This window comes from Callionymus lyra, chromosome 4 (genome assembly GCF_982586985.1).
Source record: "Callionymus lyra chromosome 4, fCalLyr1.hap1.1, whole genome shotgun sequence".
Classification (NCBI taxonomy): Eukaryota; Metazoa; Chordata; class Actinopteri; order Syngnathiformes; family Callionymidae; genus Callionymus; species Callionymus lyra.
Genome location: NC_141821.1, coordinates 14,500,653 through 14,513,893, shown reverse-complemented (window position 1 = coordinate 14,513,893; position 13,241 = coordinate 14,500,653).

The following is a 13,241-nucleotide window of genomic DNA, read 5'->3' as shown; positions in this document are numbered from 1 at the left end:
ATTATCCTTGCTGCTATTAAGGTGAATGGTTACATTAATTAAACTGTAATTAAATATTTACTTATTCTAAGATGGTCTTGGTAAAGCTCTGGTTATTGTCATGTGGGAATTAGTTTCTGACCTTTCCGTCTTATAATTTGATTTATCAATTGTCTGCTAATTGTATTTAGTTTCTAGTGATTTGCCAGACCAAAGATTTGGAATGAAATTACCATCATTTCCGGACTATGCGCCACCTACTTGTTAACACTGATGTGGTTCTATAATCTATAGATTTTCGGAGCATCCAGCTGGCGCTCAAGCACAAAGAGCACCAGGAGAAAGATCAAGTCAGCAGCTGACACATCAGAGAAAGTTGCTTCAGAAACAAAGTGTGGTCGTAATGCAGCAAAAGCCCAAATTCAATCTTCATTGAGCAAGAAGAACTTGTTTGATTGTTGACATGTTAAAAGATTATCGATCTGGCTTTTGAAGAAGGAAATAGAGATGCAGCTCACAAGCTATAATGAATCAATGACAAAGATTGGAGACGGCAGCGTAAAGAACTGACTGACAAGGAACGATCAAAGCTTTCAGTGCATAGAATAGTGGATCGCTATATATTATCTTGTTACAGGCAATGCTCTGAAAAATTATTTGTTTTTGTGTTTCTGTGTGTAAATGTTGGCTTAAAGATATACCAAATGTACACATTTTTTTCTCTTCTTAGATTTAATGGATCTTATATTACTGTACACTCTATATTCAGCAGTCATGGGACATGGAGTCATAGAACAAACACACGTTATTTTGGATAATTTATTTTGAATACTACTTAGGTCTTTTCCTTGATTTTGGGATTGTTACTGTTAAACCTGGGTTAATATATGGTTAAGAATATAGATTTAACAGTCAACACAAACTCTAAATCTAAAATATTTCAGCCATTTTTAAATCTGCTACATGCATACATTTAAAAGTATAACTTACTACTCTAACTTCATACAAATATATAAATATAAAGTTTACCTTAAAGCACTTGTCTAAATTCAACAGGAATCCTATGATGCAAATTTTATTGTTCGATTGCTCTTGTGATGTGAGTCAGGAGAATACAAGTCAAAGCAGCACCTGTCGTCTCCACATCCGTGAAGGGACCACAGAGCCGTGGCCAGGTGTCGTGAATGCCAAAATTCCGACTTTAATAGTTACTTCAGTGATGTTGCTTTTAGGACCAAGGATACAGCTTACGAACTATTCCCAGAATTCATCATTTTAACGGAATTCACACGCTGTGAAAGAAGGCAATAACGTCACATGAGGTCCAGCAGCTAACTTAGCATGTCTATTACAGCAAATACGGCTCCAGCAGTGAAAGATGTTTAGCATTGATCCGCTCGATCCGATTGCTTAGACGCCACAGTCCCTGCCTGTCTGGACGGAAGGCTGAGGACAAACATAGACGTATTAGATCAATGTCAGTTTGTTTGACCACACACGTCTTTATCTCGGCTCAGTTTCTAGGGCTGGAGCGGCTGCTCCGGCTTGACGCGCTCCAGCGCTCCTCTTTATAAGAGCGCTTGTTAGAGCGGGTCATCTGTGGCTGCAGGCGGCCATGTTTACCACGGAATTGATCCTTTCAGAGTTCATTTGCATTCTTTTAAAGTCGCACCAGTATGGAGGAGGGTTGAAACTCCGCTGAGGATTTGTTGTTTACCTGTCACCCCTCGAAAGGAGGCGCTCAGATTGGGACTCCGTTCAAAAGGTTTTCATGTAAACAGAGGGAAAGCAAACTGTGAAGAGAAATTGCTTGGCTACAGTGAACTCAGCAGCACAAGTTCAAACCAACTCCAAATTTACTTATATGAAATGTTGTTGTGGTAGGTAGTCATGATAGAAAATGTTTTTAAAACAGCAATCCCATCTTCACTTGACAAGAAGAGTTCATCATTATTATCTATCATGATCAATGAAACAAATGTGTTTTAAACTCGTTTATTTGGTGAAGAAAACAAGATTCGTCATAATCTATGATTAATGTTGAAAATGGACAACATGAACAAAGGCTCAATAATTCTGGAAGGATCCATTCACAGAATTCCAAAAGTATCAATTGCTGAACTTAATAAACTTCACAGTTTATTGTTTAAATCGAACCTGCAACATTTAGAATCAAATTAGATCATTCAGAATGCTAAGTAAAAGGTTTGCTGAAATGTACTTTTTTAATTGTCAAGATTCACATTCATCCAGGTCATGGTTATCCAAGTGGTTGAAGAAGTTTCACCTCTCATCCAAGAAGATTCTCCAATTGTAAATGAAATGGAATTTCTGCAAGATATATACTGGCTCCTAACTCCAGCTCATTAGGAACTGAAGAAGCCTCTAGGATGGGAGGTTTCTCCTAGAACACAGTCCAGTTGTCTCGCTTTTCAACCACTGGGATTTTGTATTTATAATTAACAAATCCAACTAACATGACCCAGTGCGCATATCGTTAAAATATCAATAAAATATTAAACATTTTTAATTGCCATTTGCACAGGAATGAATCGTCCTTGCCCAGGTGCGTCAATTTTTGGTGCTGGCTTCTAGAGAGGGATGCAATTGCTGCAAAATAAACGGCACAGATTTATCCAGTTCGATTGGTATTTGTTTGTTGAAGACATTTACTAAATTGAGGCAGATTTTGAAGTGGAAATAACAACTATGAATAGCTTGAGCTCAAACTGCTGCTGTGGTGTAGAAATCAAGCTCCCTGCATGTTAACCATAACCTGCTTTGAATCAAGTTAAAACCCTGTTGGTGTTTTGTTTTTTCAATAAGTTCATGAACAAAATTGGTAAAAACCTTTTTCCAAATAAGAAATTGACATCCAGTGATGAGGTTTGATTCTCAACAACTTTCAGGCGTTTTTAGTAGGTTAGCCTTAAACCAGATACAGTTGATTCAGAAGATGGACCATATTTAAATTGGTTGATTGCAAGTGCAGTGGTCAGGCTAAGGTTGTGGCTTCGGACTAAAACTAAATCCTCTTCATAGGCCAAAGTGCTTCTTCTCTATTAAAATGTGTGCAGCAGCTTCTGTTGAGGGCTCGACCAATCATGCTGCTGCACCAGGAAGTGTCAGAGGTCGAGTCTGGAGCAGCGTCTTTTACGAATCCAATGGGAGTAAGACGAGCAGAAACTATTATTGACCTATGAGCTAAATAATTAAGATTGCTGGTCTGAGAGCAAATGTGGCCTTAAAGCAAAAATGTATCAACTGTAGAAATTGATAATGAATGATCAACATTTTAAGAGAGAACAAAAGAATAGAAAATACCCAAAAGTTATACCACATGAGGAAATGTGTCATAAAAGCCTCCGCAATGAAAATAATGGTTCGAATAGTATTTATAGAAACAGCCACTTTCAGAAGGATTTAACTCAGTCATACATTAATTCCTTTTTTTTTTACTCTTTACTCCTCTGAGAAGTGATTGTTTTTTAATAAATTTAAACATGCACTTGTGTGAGTGGTTACTCAGAACATAATATTTTTTTAAAGACAAACACGTCTTTACTAATAAACTAATAAACCGCATGCTACATGTGGCTTCTCATCCAGCTGTACGAGTCCCTGCCGTGATGAAGGGACGGAAAATCTAATGTTCAACGACCTCTCAGAAGTGTCATCTGCCGCGGATAATGATCGTGTCAGCCCAGTTGCATCAGCGTTTCCTAACTTGTCTCCTGGCTAATGACGGAGTGACTTTATCATCCGCTGCAGGCGGTGGGCAGATAATGCTTCACACCTCCTCTGACTCTCAGAAGACTCCAAAGGATTAGAAATGCCACCAAAACAGATCTGGAATCTACACTTATAGGTCCTGTCGCGGCTGTGCTGGTTATACAATGCGTTTGGCCTTTGGTTGGATCCAGTTGGACAGTCTGAAAGTTAATTTAGGAAAAGCACTGTCTCTTGGTTCTCCACACATATTTTAGAATCCATGTATTGGTTCTGGTCTTAATCCAATCTAGACTATCCTAAATATCCGAAATAAAGTTTATTTTCGCCTGCAAATTTTAAATGATGTATTTTACTTGATTTAAAACGACAACACTGAAAACAAATCTACTAGAACTTTGTTATTCCTCATAAGATTAATAAATAAAAAACCTTAGAAAGGTCCTTGGCCAGACATTATGTGTGGTTGTTATCTCGGTGAGTACGGCACTGGAGTATTTCTCTTTCATACAGAAATCATTTAAATGTAAATTTAAAATTGTTCTTTCCGGCCTTAATAAATCAAACAGAAAAAATGCTGCCAAATAGTTCTGTCTCAAATTTATTTATAACCTTGGGGTGCTCAGAGAAAACCAACGTGTTTGTTTTAAAAGGCTCACAGAACTTTTGTTCATGCATAGTGTGAGCATTGAAATGTCATCAGAATATCAGAATATCTGGATGTTTTAAACATTCATTGCCAGTCAAGTCAAACTCTTACATTACAGCAAAACTATTAACATTCTACCACACGTACTAGAAAAACAAAGGTCACACATAAAAAGAGGAATTTCCTGAGGCGTGATACTGGATTTATGTCAGAAATAAGAGGAAATGTCAGGTGTAGGTTCAGTGAAGAACAATGTTGGTGCACTTTTTCTTCCTACTAAGTCTTTTTTTGTGTTTATATTGTACTTAACTACTGTATAATGAGAAGTTGGGAAGATGTGTGAGGCCACAAAAATGCAGTCAAAGGGCTAGTTCTTGCCAGGATGGGTCATAGAGAAAACAAAGACTATTTCACATTCAGCACGCAGTAAAAATAACCATTTTAATTATCTGTCCTCCCATAAAAAGTAGTAAGACGACACTATCCCCTGAGAACTTGCTAAAGCACAGCATTTACAAATCTCTCACTTGTATATTTAATTAAATAAACATTTAACATCCTCTGGGAAGCACAAAATAATGCAAAACATTTAGATTAATTTGAATAAGTGCTGTTAAAGATATTCTAGCAAAATGGCTTATTTCTAAATAAAGTGCCAGAGGCTATTCCATCCTGCATATTTATTTTAATTTAAAGACCTACTTCCTGGTGAGTGAAAAATCCTTGTTTAACTTAAATCCCTTTTTAAACATGCAGCTTTCAGATACAGGCAAACCTGCAGTAAGTAAAGGACATTAGTTTTATTCATTTGAGGTGTTTATGGTCTATATACGAGGTCGGTTAAGATGATGTCCAGTGCCTACTGGTGTCCATAGAGAGCTATAATAACATCCACACATCTGAACATGTTCTAATACATCTTTTACTTTCTGATTCTGTTTCATTTTTTTTAAGTTATCTTCACAAACTTAACGGCCCTCTTATGACCGCGACTTCTTCTACAACAAATTCAAATATGTGTCAATTTTACTCCCTGCAGTCAGAGAAGGTGCATAACTCCACCAAGAAGCTAATTTCACACGACTTTATACTGAACAAAGAAGGATCACTATGAGCTCAGTGATTCAACAATTATGTCACAACAAAAAATCCCAGACTGAGAGTAAAAGCTCATTTGTGAGTACTTAAAACTCTATCTAGTCTTGGGTAGCAACATTATCTAGCAACACAGTAATAATAAAAGTATATTATTGATTATTGATGATAACCTTTAAATCCAGATACAACCTCGGAACAAAACCGATAATGGAAGATCCATTGAAGACTTTACAAAACGATACCGTCCAATTAAAGAGAGTACATTGAGTCATTTACACATCATCTCTGTCCCTGACCTACTATGATGTCAGAATGACAAGCCTTTAGTGTGTCACAGGACATTGTGACACACTATACACCTTGAAAAGACAAATCAGTTTCAGTACCAGAGAAGATTGAATCATAATTAAAATCATATAAGTGATCTACTTTCACAAAAGATGGTTTTGGGGCCTCAGCTACTAGAGATGAAATAGGGTAGAACACTAAAACTTATTTAGGCCCTGAAGCTCCATGTTGAATACCTAACATGGAACCAGCAATCAGAAGATCATAATGGCTTTTCCTACATCTTTGGCATTACTACTTGGTACATAAATGCAACCACCAGGAAAGTTCTGTTTCAAAGAAGGTAGGTCTGTACTGTCACTGGTGTCCCTGCAGGGCATCTGTAATTTAGCAGGGAAGTGAGATCTTAAAATATAAATCATACTTGACCCAACATAAAGCAGTTTATACACAAATCCACCAGGCTATGACTCTGAAGCAGAGTTCCTATGCATGCGCCATCTGGCTGCTAAATGAAGATGGATTAGGATAAGGCAGCCTTGTCTCCCAGGGAGGGTCCAGGCCACTCTCTGAAAGCGGACAAAATGATTTAGCCTCAAACACTCTCCAATTCTCATGAGCATATAAGGTGAAAGTAAAGAATGTAAACCGTGAAATTGAAAGCCTTACGTTTTCAGCTCAGTTCTTACTTACAGTTCACGGTACAGAAGTCTTCCCTCACTCTATGAACCAACAGTCGTGCAAGCACATTGTCAACACAGAGTAGAAACTTTCAAAAAATGGAACCATGGTCTCTGACTTAGAGGAGCCATGTATGCATCGAATATCATCATCCACGGTCAGAACTTTACGCTAGAAAGAGCTCTAAAGCAACAGACAGAAGCTAAAGGAGTAAAAAAAAAAACTGATGAATGAGTTTTTTTCCGCCAGACTCGATTGATGAAAGTTAAGATGTTTTGTTCATAACATCGTTTGTCAAGTCCACTCTTCTGTTTCCCTTCCCTTCAGGGCACCGGATGACATATATTCATTCTGCCGTCCGCGCCGGAAGACAAACATTTCTAATCCATCTGCTGTCGTGTAGCATCACCGGTGTAATCGGCAAACGGTGACCCCCACCCAACGTTTGACTACGTCACTGCGACCTCACCTGTTGCGCCTCTTAACCGGTGATGAATGGCTTTCACTTTTGTTTAGTGGCAGAGCCAGAAATACGGCGTGTGATGCTTCAGCCAAACGGACTGAAATTAATTAACCAAACAGCCGCGGCCACAAATCACGGCGAGCGTTTGCGTGGTCCTCTGTCACTCACGGAAAAAAACAAGGGATGCATCAAAGCTCCAGTGTTTGCTTCTGAGGACAAATGTGTTTCCTTTCAAGCCTTGTGATGAAAACAGCTTTTAGGTACCGACAGTCGTACTGAACACAGGGAAGAACAATCATTTACTTCTGAGACAAATGATGGAGAAAGACTTTAAACTTGCCTTCACGTCGGTAAGCAAACAAGTCGTCTCCAGGGTAGGTTTTCTCCCGCAGGTGAGACACACGTTCACAGCCCTCTTTGTGTTGCAGGCTGGCGGAGATTAACCACGACGCTTCTGTAGGACTTCCTCTCACTTTGCTGTCTCAGCGAGAACTCTGCTTCTGTTATAATTTATCAGATTTATGGGGGAAGAAGCCTGCAGTCAGTGTCGCTGCTCTGGCTGTCACGCAGTGAAAACTTCATCTGTGGAGCCACTTTAAGAAAGGAATTATAGCAGAGATAAAGTGTTGGACAGATTCAACAGCTTCTGGGATGAAACGGTGTGTATGTGAGTGTGTGTGGTTAGAAAGGTTAATCAGAGTTTACCATTAAGATATTTGACAAGTGTCGTCATCGATTTGTCAGATAAAAACCTACAATGGAGTCTTAGTTCTCCTTGGGGAACATTATATGATTTGTGGCCTTCTTGTGTAGAGTCGGTATGTTCCCCCCCTGCTCACCTGGGTTTACCCCGGGCACTCCTGTTTCCTCTCACGGTTCATAAGATATAGCTGTTAATTGAGTACTCTTAATTGTGTTAGTGTGTGTTTGAGTGGTTGTTTAGGTGTCCCCTGCCTCTCATCCTAAGTAGCTGGGATTCAATCCATTTTAATCCTGTTAAATTAATAAGTGGTAGAGAAGGAATGGATGAGACTTGGAAAATATATTCACATCACTCCTGCCTTGTCTTTCACATAAAACAATGAATACAGAAATGTGTGTTACATATATATTTACTGTATATATATAATGTGTACTGTATATTCTAAATGGTAATTGGCTCTTAATTTTAGCATTTTCTTATGCTTTCCAGCACCAAAAGCACTTTACACTAAGTTACAGATTCATCCATTCACACACACAATCACACGCTGGTGGGAGTAGGCTGCGACCCATCAGGGGCAATTAGTGTAAAGTGTCTTGCCCACCAACACAACGTCACAATCTCATCTGGAGCTGGGATTGAACCAACAACTTTTTAAGCCACAAGCCAACCACCATCTAAGGTATGACGTCGTATATATAATTTTGTGTGTCTTCCCGGTACCTATAGCTGTGATGAGTTTTCTCCGAGAAAAAGTGTTAGTAGCAAGTCATGGGGAGTTTTGAAGCTGCTGCCCCCGCGACCCGACCTTGGATGAAGTGCTAGTAGATCATGCTTTGATATTTACTTATCTGGAAATATAACAAACTGATATAATGTGGCCTTTTAACAGAAACTCGTTTCCCAACTCTGTCATCAAATCTCAACTTTTTACTGCGTCACACTGGAAGAAGACCTGATGCAAGACATGAGAACTCAATTCAATCCAACGAAGAGCAGTTGCGAGTTAACAAGCTGAATACATTATAATAAATCTGGCTTTGCCTCATCTCCAAGGAAAGGTTTATTCAAGTACGGTGTGGGAAGTGCTTCACTTAAGATAAAACTCCTTTTGTTTTAAGCTCAACTTCGTGTTTTATCGACAGAAACGTCACCTTTCAACAGGATATAGGGCAACGTTAAAATGCAAGAAGCGCTAAAGGTTTTCCTCAGGTCTATTTATACGTGTTACGAATGCTGGATTTTACAAATGTTATGTCGCCAACTATTCCTTTTTTAAACTACAATATTTGCTAAAACACACTACAGTATATTATTGAGTTTGTGAAATGGCGCATTTGCAGATCATGAGAGTGAATTTATAGTAAAACGTAATTTCAGTGGCTACAAACTAGACTGGGAGTTCAGCTGCAATAATGATTAATGACAATATGGCGTTAGGGGTGATAAAGTGTATCTGTGTGTCTTTCGGTGTTGAAGGTTTTGATACAAGAATACACCATCATCTATAACACATCTCAGTTTTACTGGAGGACTTCCACGGCTATTCACCTCCATGTGAAACATGAAAGTTGCAAAAAGTGAAAAATTTTTACCAGCCGGTCTCTGGAGACAAATGCTCACAATCATCCATCCATCCATCCATGTCCATCCAACTATTTTCAGGGCAAACGGGGGGCAAGTCGAGTTCATATAAACATAATCAAAGTGGGATGACATCCAGATGCAAAACTTCTCTTCCGTGCAGCTGCATTTTGAAAATATTCCAAAAGTGAAGGACGGCAAAAAAGGAAAGTCAGTTTCACAAAGAAGCCAAACTTTCCGTTGTTTCCCCGCCTGCCTCCATCTTCAGAGAGGGCTGTGGGTGGAATTTGGGATTATGCCGTGATACGAGTTAGACGTTTTGATTAAATATTCATTGATATGTTAAAGTCGGAGTTATCACCAGTATCTACTGTAGCCGATTCAGCTTTGTAGATCCACTCGTGTACATGTGATGATGTCTATTTTAAGATGGGAAAATCAACTCATTTTATATATATAAAGTCAGCTTCAACACTCTCTTGGTTGTGCAAGTAACATTTGTAAATATATAATTGAGAGCGACAAGTGAAGTCTTGAAATATTAAGCTGTTGATTCACATGATAAAAATGAACTATAAATATTGGACTGCAGAAGAGAAAACTAAAGCGCCTTTCGCAGAACAGTGGTTGAATATAGCAATATTTATTAGCATAAGAAGCCAATTTTACTTCAATCATCATTACTTGTTGAATCCCTGATTTACTGACACTCAGAAGTTGTTTCCTTTTCTACTGTTTTCAAATAACAAGAAGAAAGCAACAAAAAGAATGAGAAAAAGGGACCTGCACAGTTCAGAGTAGAATTGATTGCCCATAACATCCTTTGGAAAATCAAGTACAAGAATGTTTCATCTTGGAAGCACTTATAAATGTCTATAAAATGACATTTATGTAGGCTCTAGTTTGAATAAATATGTTATTATGTTTCAAGCTTTTGCAGCACGTTCATTTCTACTGAATCAAATTCAAACTATCAATGTCTTTTTAGCTCATCATTGTCCGTAAATCGCTTGAAGATCTGTTGCACCTTAAAAGCATCAAGATCAGATGCAAAACTTTCAGCAGATTTATTTGCCTTTGAACTTTTCACTTCCACCGTGACTTCGCGTCTTATTTCTCAACCCTTCACTTTCATGTAATAGACATTATAAGCCGGCAGCGTCCCTGCGCACTGGTTTAATTTCACTCTCTTGTGAGTACAGCTTCCTGCTGGATGATGGTCTTCACAACAATTGTTATGACAGAGCAGAGAGTAATTCCGCTGATAATCAAATCTGACTCAGAGTTTCATCAAGCTGCTTGGCATTCTGCGCGCGCCTGGTCTCAGTGTGTCAATTTTTTTTGCAGTAAATTAATCATTCCAGCTGTTATTTACATCCGGTTTTGTCTACAGCTGTGTCAGCTAAATTATTGCCATCCATCTCTCTTATTCGGCTGAATCAGTTTGGTGATTTGATAGATCCGCAATAACTTTTGAAAACTTTTGAGCTTGTTTTGTTTTTTTCTAATTCTCCCTCCGTGTTGCTGGCGCTAATAAGAGGCGGACAAACTCGCACAAGACTTTACAAGACTTTAATAAGCCTGTTCTTTATATGAGATATCCCTAATGATTAAACACACAACTAAACAAGCTTACCAAAACACTATAAATGCAAATGTACAAGCCCAAATGCAAATGCTGCTTTATTTGCATGGAAATAGCCATATCCAAGCTCATTTCCTTGTTAATTGGAGGAGGAATACCACGCTGCTTCGATCCAAGCTGGTTAAGTAAAGCTAAGTATATGCGGTAAACAACACTCCATAACTCCTATATGATAACCACTTATCCATGTTTTGTAGCGTCGCAGCTGGAGTGAAAACAATTCATAATAGTTCTGAAGAGTGATCCACAATCTTTTAAAATAAAAAAATGTTTGGTTGAAGCTACATTTTGAAGACTTTCTCAGATTCGCTCCTAAAGGCAACTAATGTGACTCACTCGCATGTTTCGAATGTTGAATCTTCCTCTCCAAGATGCTGTAAGTCGCTCATCATGACCATGTTTTGAACTTATTACTTTATAAACTTCTACCCCGTCTGAAATCTCAGCAAAAGAAAGGTTACGAGAGCGGAGTCCATTATGATGTAATATTGCCTTCACTTCTCCTCCAGCCAGCTGTGATCATACCACACTTTGTTTATACAACAAGTCCCTTGGAGGTGGAGACTTGCAGGATTGATGACTCTCTGGGACAAACATTTTCTTATGTAAGTATTTCAATGAAAATAGAGTTTTGTACAACAAACACATACTGATGATACAATAGAGGTTAAAGATCTATTTAAGACACACTTAAATCAACACATTTAATCAGACAGATTTAAATAATAATATTAAAATATTACACACAGTAAATACATTACTAAATACATGTACCAGATAAACCTTATTAAGCTCTTAATTGTAGTAAGATCACGGTCATGTTCTCACTCTGTCTTGCCTCCCGTATACATTGAGCAATGTCAATAGTTTGTATTTAATAGTTCACTTATGAATGACTTAAAATGGTTAATATTTGTGTTTCTACAAGTTGTTGTATTTTCTTTTCCTACCCTGGAATTTGAATCTGTCAATATCGTTCCCAAAATGCCTCAGTGCCGCATCTAAATGCAAAATGAGTGCAGCTAAGGTGAGAATAGTTCATCGCAAATCCAACTCATTCATGCTATTATGTGGCACAGTGTGACATTGAGATTGTGACTTGATAAAACCTGATGCCATCATTTTACAGGTCTGTCTCACTTTTGCAACCATTTTTCTCATACATCAAGTGTTGGAACGACGACGACCCTCACCACACCCAACAGCCTACAGCAATTTATTATTAACTACAGTTTGGTTCTCGTTCGAAATTCTACGTCTTACATGGATACACAACGAAAAAAAGTGTTTTTTTTTTATGAGTACCATGGTATCAAAATGTTACGTTTTGACTTTATTTTCACATTTCTGAAATTTTGCATGAAATAATTTGTAGAATAAAGATGTTAAAATCCAAACGCTTAAAAAATAATAAGTAAACAACTGTGGCAAAGGTGGAGCCTCTATACAGATGAGAGACGTTGAGCTGAATATAAACCAGGATATGTGACACATATCTCTACTTCTTCCACTTAAGAGAGGTTCCATATGGTTATTCAACGTTTTGCCATAACCTGGATATACTTGGAGACTTTATACTGACTTATTTACAGGGTCATTTGGGTCGATGCACTTAGGAAAATTTCAGTCTAATCCAGTGATCATCCAAACGTCATGTTTTAATTGACGATCAAATCATTTAGCGCTCCAACCTTCTGACAAATAAAGCGGTGCCTCGGTTCAACTTGTTGTTTGGCTGGTCCATGAGGCTTGACCTTCACATATCCCTTAGTGTCAATAAAGTCAGGACAAAAAAATGAGAGTGATTTGCTGACGTTTGACTCCTCATCACTCTCTGGACAGGAAACCGAATTTGGGAGTAATCGCTGGAACACAATGACCAGAAAATGTCGTCCATTTAGCTGCACTTTCTTTGCGATCACCTGGTAGATTGAAATGATCGTATTGAGCGGCCCTCCTGTAGATCTAAGGATTGCTTTTGGGCAAGTAATGTCGTTTCTTCACCAGGACAGAAGAACATTTCAGTCATTACCTTCGACAGTGCTAAATGATGCAATTACAATGAGGGTGGGGGGGGGGGGGGACTAGTAAAGTAAGGTTAAATGATCACTAGCTGGGCCGGAAAAGAGATCCTTAACTGACATTCCCAGGTTTGTCTTGAAAGTAGCGAGGTCCCCTGACTTCTTTGAAAGCCTTAAATTCCATCCCAAAAGTGTCGGTCCCCTGAGGAGCCCTGTTGACAGCACATTTCTAGCTCAGCTCTATAAGCTGTCAGGAGCGAGTAAGAAAACACTTTATCTTCCCTGCTGCCTCTAACTGAGTGCACACTTTTAATGCTTATGCTCCAAGTTGGACAATGTGCAGACAAAGACCGTTTGCCGTCTTCCTCTACACCTCAAACACGCTTAGCATTCATTGCTCC